Source organism: Argiope bruennichi, chromosome 1 (assembly GCF_947563725.1).
Source record: "Argiope bruennichi chromosome 1, qqArgBrue1.1, whole genome shotgun sequence".
Classification (NCBI taxonomy): Eukaryota; Metazoa; Arthropoda; class Arachnida; order Araneae; family Araneidae; genus Argiope; species Argiope bruennichi.
This window is the reverse complement of record NC_079151.1, coordinates 126123650-126134563: the sequence shown is the minus strand read 5'-3', so window position 1 is coordinate 126134563 and position 10914 is coordinate 126123650.

The following is a 10914-nucleotide window of genomic DNA, read 5'->3' as shown; positions in this document are numbered from 1 at the left end:
TTTGTAAATGAGAATTTTGGTGTTATTTTCATACCCTTTTTTATCGGCCCTTTTTTATAGATATATATTTATATATCTATAACCTCCATTTAGCCCTTTTTTATCACAAGTCAAATTGTATCAGTCGCATTTAATTTTATTTATATTTCTTACATGTAACTTGATGTTCATGATTCTCACAATGAAATACTTTTAAGCATCGAATTGTGACAAATATTAATGATCTGAAAGAACAGATTATATCTGCTCTGTTCATTGTGAACATGAATTTTCCTGGTCATATCAATTTTATGACACCATAATGCTACTAAAATCTCAAATGTTCTATTCAATTCTATTTCAAAGTGTATTTTGTAATAAATTAATTTCACTTTTTGATTCTTCAAGCAAATTGGGCACAATTTTTTCTTAACTTTTAACAATGAAAGGATTAAATATGTGATGAAACAGGGAAAATGGTTTGACTTTCATTGCATTGAAGAAAACTATTATTAAAAATCATGAAAAAAATTTCAAATCACAGGGGAAAAAATTATAATAAATTATAACTTTAATTTTTTTTTTTTTTTTTTTTTTTTTCTTGCTATAGTATGTTCGAAAGAATCATGGAGTTAAGTCTGAAACCTGAATATTAATCAAAATATGAAGATTAAATTTTTGGCACATTATATTTGTCCCATTAAATATATATCTATATTTAATATATACTTTGTATGTTTGAGAAATAAAAAAAGCAAAATTATAAATGTTGATATTTTGCATTACATTCAATGAAATATCTCTTTCTATCAGAGTTTAGTAAAATTTATCCTATTCATTATTAGCATATTTCAATGGAATTAAAAGGAAAAAAAAATCGAACTTGTAAAAATTACAATTTTATAAAGATTTTGAAATTATTTATGTTACCAAAGTTAGAAAAAAAAAAGAAAAATAGAATTTCTAAATAGAAACAGCATTAAAACTTTTTTGGACATCCAATGGCAAAAAATAAAAAAATTAATAAATAAATGTTGGATTTAAACTAATAAATAAAATTTCTAAGAAATAAGTCTAGTTGAAATTTAACATATATTATATAAAAATAATCAAAGTTTGTTGTATGTGTACCTTATTTGCAAGTTAAAAATATAGAACTTTTCTTTCTAGGAATCTGGAGACCAAAGCAGGAATCAGAGAACTGTCAGATCTTGATATAAAAATCCACTAGGTAAATTACAATTTTAATTTTTAGTGAATGTGGAGACGTTTTCCTTTGTTTTATATTGTGTTTAGTATCTATATTAATTTTTTGGTGATTTTTATTGTAATCTCCACTTTTTTTTATTGGGTGATTAAAAAAACTGTCCATATTTTGGTGGACTAAGAAAAACATGTTTAAGAAGAAAATATCTTTTTGTTATTTTCTGCTTTCTTATCCTGGTATTTTTATATTATTAGAATTTTTGATGTTTTAATTAATTTTTTTTAATTCAGTGCAGGAAGCGATAGTGAATTTGAGAAAAATGATAGAAAGATCCACTAAATAAATTAAAACATTGAAAATTCTAACAATAACGAAATATTATATTGTCATAGCAAACAAAATTTTCGGATTTTTTTAACCCTAACACTTCAAGATAAAAAAAAAAAAAATTCTAGAGTTTTTTTTTTTTTTTTCAAATTTTAAAACTTTTTAAGTATGAAACAAGTTTATTTAGATAAAAATATTAATAATTAATTATCAGTTCACTATGGGAAAATTGGTAACATTTTGAATTCAATTAACTTAATAAGAATATTGATGCTAACAAATTTTCTTTTCTCTGCAACAAACCATTTTTTTTTTTTTTGCTCTGTGATGAAAAAATTTCATTTCAATACAAAATTTCTTTTTCCGGTCCTAATCATATTTTGAAATAGAGCAGAGTGCGTAGCATCATGCAAAGTGCTTAAATTTGAAAACCATTTTTAAGCACCTTAGAAGTGCTTAATTTTCAGAAAAGGTCTTTAAAAAGTGCTTAATTTTCTCGTGATGTGAAGAAAGCTTTTTGTTTTGTTTTGTTATATGATAATCATGGTCACGGAGGCTAATGTATCAAAAAAGAAAACCAAAAGGGAAGAATTTTAAGAAGTATTCCAAGTGTTCCAACATATATTAGGGGCTATGTTGGCCTGGTGGTAAGGTCTCGGCTTGTGAGCCGTAGGGTTTCAGTTTCGAGACTTCATTCCACCGAAAAACCGCCGGTGTAAGGGGGTCTGTTGCACGATAAATCCGTCAGGGCCAAACGTCCTCCCGTTGGTGTGGAGAGGGAGGTGCCAGCTCAGATGTCGTCCTCGTCATCTGACTGCGGTTCAAAATGACGAGATCCGTCCCAAAATAGCCCTAGTGTTGCTTTAAACAGGACGTTAATATAACTAAACTAAATCCAGCATATATTAAGATAACGCATAATGATTCTTTCCCCCCCCCCTTCGTTTTTCGGTTGTTGTTTCCCTCCCCCCTCACGTTTTTTTCTTCAACAATATACATTGCCATTTATTAAAATACTGGAATAGCTATCTGGAAGGGGCAGTACTATACCATACTTCGCTTGGTACCTTCTATAGGTATACAGTTGAATACCTTCTATAGGTATACAGTTGAATACCTTCTATAGGTATTCAACTGTACTGTATTGAATCGTTATTAATTGTTGTACGTAATTACGTTAGTCAATCGCTTAAAATCTAGTATGATGAAATTTTAATTTGAAGCCTTTAATTGTCAATGATCATGATATCTTTCTAAATAAAATATTTTTAAAGAAATTTTTTTAGGATTTAGGTTTGATTATTTTATAATGATTTTTTTTATAACTTTTATAGATATTTTTTACAATAAAATCTTTTTATATATATAAAGTCTTGCCCTGAGCAACGCCCAGCATGAGGCATTGAAGTTGGGAGCATGAAATTTGGGGAGTTGCTTTTTGGGCATTACAGGCACACTAAGAACAGAATTCTCAAACTTTTAATTCGAAGTTTAATTTTTTTTTAAATAGAATTTTAATGTGTTTTCATCGTAACATCAAAGCATATTATCGCATAAAAATTATATTAGCGTCGTTTTAAAGGTTAAAAAAGGGTAGCTTTTGAATGAAAAAAAAAATTGTTTGGTTGAAGGTAATTTTAAAAAAATAATTTGGGAAATTAGTTTTGGACACAGTTTACAACAGAGATTTTTATTATAATGAAATTCAAAATGATAATGCTTCTTCGAATCGTTGAATCGCGTTATTCTGCAGCTGTTAAAATTGTAGTAAAAGAAAGAAAAATTGCTTCCTTTGCATTTATTTAAACTTTAAAAAAATATTAAAGTTTGTTTATTGAATAAAATTCTTCATTTGATAAGTTTTGTCAAATTTTGTAGCAGTGCGATATATTGTCTCGCTCTGGCTTCAAGAATGATTTTTTTTTTTTTTTTTAAATGCTTCAATTGGCATTTTGACTTTTTCCCATACAAAACGTCTGTCTGTGATAAAGATAGCACAAAAACACTTAGAGCTAGATGGATGAAATTTGGTATGCGGTCTTTACACCAACTTGTAGATTTGGATCAAATTTTCAGCAACATCCGCTTAGAAGAAATCTGTTTGTCTGTCTGACTATTCAAATATAAGTTAGCATGATAACTACAAAACGAAGAGAGCTAGATGGATAAGATTTAGTACACAGATTTAGTATCTATTGTATAAACATCTGTCAAATTTTGAGCTAAATCCAACAAGGGCTTCATCACATGTCCATCTGTACTTTCAGAAATATGTAAAAATATAGCGACTTAAATATAGCAAATTTAGTATGGAATTTTGTAACTAGTGTAGTTTTGAGTCAAATTTTTATTTTAATAAACAGGAAAAAATGCATCTAAAACCCATATTTGTTTTCGCATGCTTTCAACTTCATGCCAGAGGTTAATCCCAAAACACTTGCCAACAATCACGCAATAGAATCAGTAAAAAATATTTAATTCACGCCTAGTAATGTACGCCAATGCCAGACAAGGCATTTCTCTGCAATATGCGAGAAAGTTTTGAGAAGACCCTCTGACTGATTTGTTTCCATTTTACTTCTATCTATAGAACTGATTTTTTTTTTTTTTTTTTTTACTTGTTTTCATTATTTATGAAAACTAGGACTTGCCAAAGCATTTTCATTTCTTCAAAAACTATACGTACCGTTTTTTTCTGCAATTTCTTTTTAAGTAAGAATTTTTGCTTATAGATTAAAAATCAGGTTTTCATTAAATTGTAAGAACGTTAAACGTTCAAAAAAGACTTTTGACTGCATTTTAGAAATAAGAAGCAATAAGACAATTTCTTTTTAGTTTGATCATCTGTGAACGCTGCTATTTTTCTATTTAAAAATTATTTTAAAAACTTATTTAGAACATGGCATTGTTCTATCACCAATTTCATGGCATTTTGTCCAGTTGTGTGGTGATAGCCATAGGAATGCTTTAGTTTTTAGCTTTATGATATCGCAAATAAAATTACTTAATAGAATGAGTACTACTTAAAATGATTACTTAATACTCTTTCCACCCCAAACAGGTTGAATCTTAATTGTTGTTGCTTATATAAAAATCAAATACAAAATGTCTGGTCATACTGAGCTTCTACATCACTATCGGCATTTTCAGAAATGATCTTATATTTTACTTTTAATCTATCTTATATTTTAATTTTAAGAAATGTTGAAAAAGCTCACAGATCTTTATTGTTAATCTTATAAAATGGACTTAATTTTTTTTTGGGGGGGAGGGGTATTAATAGTTTGTTTTCCTTCATTTTTATGATTATTTCTATGCTTTTGTCAAATCCAAAAAGGTATAATTCCACTATAGAAGATGTTGTGCAAATACAGAAATAAATATTAAAATTTAAAAAAATGAGCATTTAAAATTAATTTTTAAGAATTTTTTTCAATAAAAACTATGCATTATTATTAAACAGGAAGAAAAAAAATACTATGCTTAGAAAATAGGCAGTTTATGTATGCATACTTATACAAAGGTACTTAATTTTTGGGGCTAAGGTGCTTAAAAGTACTTAATTTTTGCAGCAGTTTATCACTATGCACACTGTACAGTAAAAAATTCCATATGTCTATTCACATAATACAAGAGCAAGATGATAAAAAAAATTTCCCCGAGTGATTTTACAAACAGATTTTTTTAGTTATTTCTTTGATGATGTAGACTTAGGAGAGGGAATCGTGGGTACCTTTAAAAGGAATTTGTATAGTTGTTAGGGATTTTTACCTCTTTGCTCGTAACTTAAGAAATTTCTATAGTCATCAGTTTTCTAGAGCATGTGTTAGAAATAATTAAATAAAAAGGTGGGATTTGGATCAAGAAATATGAGAACATTTTAGAATGAAGTAACTTGGACAAATTTAAGATAAAAACTAAAAAATAATATTAGGTTAAAAGGTATCATTACTATCCACACACACAAACATTGCGAGACACAAGGACCCTTTGATACACAACCCTGCTTTACAGTGGTATTGTAAGTAAAATATTTAAATGATCTTAAAAGTGACACCTAAGTTTCCATTACCTTTACATGAATTAAAAAAATCAATTTCAACATGGGAACTAGAGATGTAATAAGTACTTAAATTTGTAAAAATATGATGTAAATTTAAATGATCAACAATTACAAATATTTTTTAAAAAAATAAAAGATATAGTAAGTAGATGTGCTTTGGCCATTTTTGTATGAAGGTTCAGCTAATATTTACTTAGGAAGGATAATTACAATATACTTGCCTATATTATCCTTAAATAGTAGAAAATTTGATTCAACAAAATTATCAATGTTGGAATGAAATAAGAACAAATTATTAATTAAAATATCAATATGGTTATGATTTTATGCTTATTGTTGTGAAAAATTGAAATTTTGCAAAACTGTTCTTACTTTTAATAATGTTCTTAGTGTGTGATATGACGTTTTATAACCTCCAAAGATGATTGAAGTTATTTTCTACTTTGGGCTATCACCTACTATATCCTAGAATATTTCTATTGTTAGCTCTTAAGTCATGTAGTTAAATTATTTTTAGATTGGATGGGGGGGGGGGATGTGTTCTGAACTTTTTTTATGGCTGCAGAATATAATTAATTCTAAATATAAAGAAAATTTTAAATTGGTTATTCTAATCTCCTAGTAGAAACAACAGGGATTTTTTTTAAAAATTTCCTCTGGAAAATCATATTTATGAACTTTTCTTGATATGTTTTTCTTTGGAGGTTATAAAGCATCATATCACACACTAAGAGCATTATTAAAAGTAAGAACTGTTTTGCAAAATTTCAATTTTTCACCACAATAACCATAAAATCATAACCATATTGATATTTTAATTAATAATTTGTTCTTATTTCCTTCCTACATTGATAATTTTGTTGAATCAAATTTCCTACTATTTAAGGATAATATAGGCAAGTATAATATCAATATGGTTATGATTTTATGGTTATTGTGAAAAATTGAAATTTTGCAATTATTAATTAAAATATAAATATGGTTATAATTTTATTTGAATAAAATATTAACATAGTTATGATACTATATAAAATATTTGGAACTGAAAATAAACACAATATTCAAACATTTCATATAAAACACTTGGAAATGAAAATAACATGCACAAGATTCTAAATACTTTTATAGTAAACATTGCAAAATAAACAGTATAAAAAGGTTTGTTTGTCTAGATTTGAAAAAAGTGTTTATGTAGATTTGAAAACAGAATATTTGTTTTTTGAAATATATAAGTGTTTTGACACAAAGAATAACCCAGGATAATTTAATTACAATCAGAAGTGAAAAAATTTCCTATGAGGTATTAACTACTTTCTTTTGTTTATCAGCAATCCATTTGCAAGTATTAGAACCTTGGATTATTATTATTATTATTTTCATTTAAAGTCAAAACCCTGAGAATTAGGTAAATCTAATTAACTGGATCAGTCATCTTTCATGATCTTAATAGCATTAAAGTATTGCAAGTGAAGCATATGTTAAAATCATGCATAAAATTTCAATAATAAATTTGTTAAAAGATTTTAAAATTCACAGTAATTTAAAAACGATATTTTAAAAAGATTATTTACCATTATATTACAATATAAATATACAATTTAATTATATAATCAGTAAAATGCAATATAAATCTTAAATTGTAAGGAATGGTGATATTATGTATTGATATTATCAATACTTTTCATTTGTTTAGTATGCTGGAGATATGCACTAGATATTTTTTGTGAGGCTTTGGAAAAGTTCTTGGAATTCTTGAGCGTTTAAATCAGCTTAATAAAACATAATCACAGTAAAGCAATAAACTGAAAGCATCACTTATTAAGAAAAAAAAAAAAAAAAAACTTTTGTTGATGCACATTTGACTTAAATACATTTTCTGACTGCCAAATGTCCTATGTTGTCAATGTGCACAGCGTTAATGTGGCATGTTAAACAATGTAATTAAATGTTAAACAATGTGACAAAGTTAATGGAGCAGCAACTATTTAATGCTTGAACACATATAGTTAATGAAGGAATGCAAATGTGACTGACTGAATACAGCTGACATGTAACCATTCATTTTTGCCCTCCCCCCTCCATTCACTCGCCCACCTCATTCATCAACTTTTGTCTCTAAGGGCTTTAAGCAAAAATATTGTTCTCTAGTGCCTTTATCGATTGACCACTAGCTACCATCTATACCCTTCTTTGTATATTCCTAGCAATGCCTTTGCAGCATTTTCCATATTGCATATTCCATACATATTGGGAAATGAATTCTTTGCTGAAAAAATCACAGATGCAACAAAGAAGCGACGATTCTAGTAATATTTCTAAAATTTCATTTTATCGCCATTATTTGCATCACTGCGGGAGACAAAAGTTTGATGTCAGACGTTTACTTTGGGTAGCAACGAAAATATAAGAATAGGAATCGAAACGTAACAAAATTTTGTTGACTGCAACCGTTTTGATTACTGCGTAGTGAACTTCTGTCTGGTAAATGCTTCCAGTGATGGATTAAGGTAGTTTGCAGTCCTAAGCATTGCATAAGTACAAAGCCCGACATTTAAGAAACTGCTTAATTCAGTTGATTCGCATCCCTTGGATTGCAAGTTCGAACTCCGCCGGCCAAAGACTTTCCGTGTATATGGTGGCTGGTGCACGTATAAATCTGTTGTAGCCACAAAGTCCTCCAAGTCGAGTCAATACCATTAGGGTACTGGATCAGAGGTGATTGTTCTCTGATTCAGGTCTAAATTACGATTTGCAGATGAAAGAATGAAATGTGTGAATGAAATCCGCCCCATGAAAAAGGGCTGTGGCGTATGAGTTGCTAAAACCTACTCTTGGCCCTAGATGGCACTACTGAAATAAGAGATGTTAAAACGCGGCTTAAAATCGCTGACTTCGTCAACGGGCTTATCCATGACATATGCCATAAGCAGCAGCAACGACATTATTAGCCGCTTTTGACGACCAATTGATTTACTGGGATAAATGGCTGATAAAAAAATTTAACTGTTTCCTCTGTAAAATATATTTAAACTTCAAAATTTGACAGACATATAACTCATACTATGTCAAAAGCTTTATACCATTACATTCATTGTACTTTGAATTTCCCTGATTGTCTATTTACATATTTATACAGCTAGTTATATCATAGAAAAGAGTAGAAGTTTTAAAAATATGCTCACTTAAAATAAAATTTCACTCGATTCTTATCTTTAAGTACACGAGATCTGTAAAATTGCTTAAATCAGAGGTAGTTGAAGAGATAAAAATTTGTCATGTTAAAAAAAATTCTTTTAAAAGATACCTATAATCCCTTTTACCTAAATCGACGCGTGTAAAGAAATCCCTATAAAAATCTCATAGTATAAAATCATGGGGGGGGGGAGTATTTCGCTTTTGTATCGTGCTGTAGATTGACGTATCTCGTCGGTTCTTGCTTGTACATAAAGTATGCAGTAAGGATCGGCCATGGTTCTCTCACTCCACAGGGCGATATTCTGCCAAATTTTGCATCCTGGGTTCCAAGGTCACCCCCAGAGAGCATTGACCGGAGGGAAAACAGAGGGACGGGGTGTGAAGCTAGGAGAGAGCAGGAGAAGATGCCATGTGCTATTTGTTGATGGTTAAGAAAATATTTCTTAAATTACCAAAGCTGTACATTTCAGCTCGTGTACTTACTCATGTACATAATGTAAATTTATATAATTAAAACTATAGCCTAGAATCTGGCGCTTGGCTTTTATTTATGCCGACAGGCAGTTGGCCACATCTACATGAAATGACAAACTAACAGAACGGTCAACCTGGGCAGTCGAAAAACGCGTTAACTCGTCATAGTTGACGGGAAAAACTTCACTGGCGTCGTTGGCAGGATTGAGGTAAGAGCTTTTGATTTCATGCACCCTCCTTAGTATTTGTTATGAATATTGTTTGAAGTGAAGTAATAATGATCAGTAATATATCTTTAACATGACAGTGTTGTTTTTAAAAAATACGTCAGTATTTAATTATTAGTGTATGATATCTTGTTTTGTTTATTTTACAAGCATGTGGATTATTTTTTAAAGTATATTTTGAAAGTACATCAGTGCAAACGTGTATTGTTTATGAACACGCCAGAGTTAATAAGTTTGTAACTTTTGTCAATGCGTCAGCGTTTGAGGAATTTGGAGAATTAATTTGTACATCAGTACAAAAGGAAAAAAAAAAGGGGTTTTTTTTCGAGACAGCAGTAATTTCGTAGAATTGGGTAGTTGTATATACTTGACAAAGTATTGTAAAACGGAAGTAAACATCTCGCTTGATTAAGCTCTGTTTTCTTTCTTTGTTTGTTTAATGAATCGCACATCTTGTGTAACTTTAAAAGAATTTTGACATGCGATTTTTGTTAAGCAACATTGCTTATGACAATAAGAATAATAAAAACAGAAAAAAATTTCTTGTATGCTAAAATTATTTCTGTAGTAAATATTGTGATACTATTTCGTTTTATATAATCATAACTTTAGCATTTTGATATTGAAGCAAAGCACCAAGCTTTGAATAAATTGTGGTTATTTGAAGAATTTTTCATCGCGGGTGACTTATTAGAATAATATCATATTATTGTCTTTAAGAAAGAAATTCAGCAGTAAAATGGAAGCAGGAATGTTAATAAGTAGTGAATAATGAATAATTATCTTAAATATTTTGTTTTGTATATCTGTATTTCACTGGTTCTCACATAATATTTGATCTATTTTTAAGCATATATTTTAATATATATATGGTTTTTAAATTAGTAATTCACTACAAAATACTTTAGAGCAATTTTTATTTACTTTAAGGGACCCTAAACATTAAATTACGATAAATAAATGGAAGATTTATGTTCTTAACATTTGCTATATCACATTTTTTTTTACAAAATAATAATAATTGTTTTATGTTAAAACACTTTTTTATTTGTTATTGATTTTTTTGATAACATTTCGAAATTAACAGCATAGACAATCTCGGTCACATTTAATGATATCTAAATTATTCTTCGGGCCACTCCTTTAATTTTTTCCCTCGCTTGAATTAGCCTTATAAGCAATCTATACGTTTGAGTTAAAATAATTTAGTACGGTCAAAAACAATACGAACAACATGCAATGGGAAAAAACTGAACGAAAAAGGGGCGGGGGGAGGGGAATCAAGGTCAAAGAATAATGAAATAAAAAAAATGCTCATCCTTCTGAGGTAGAATTGCCGAAAAAGTGGTATTTTAGGGATACTGAAATGAAGAATACATCTTAATGCTAAAATAATGAATGGAAATTACTCATATTAAAGTTAAATTTGTTACCTTTTCTTA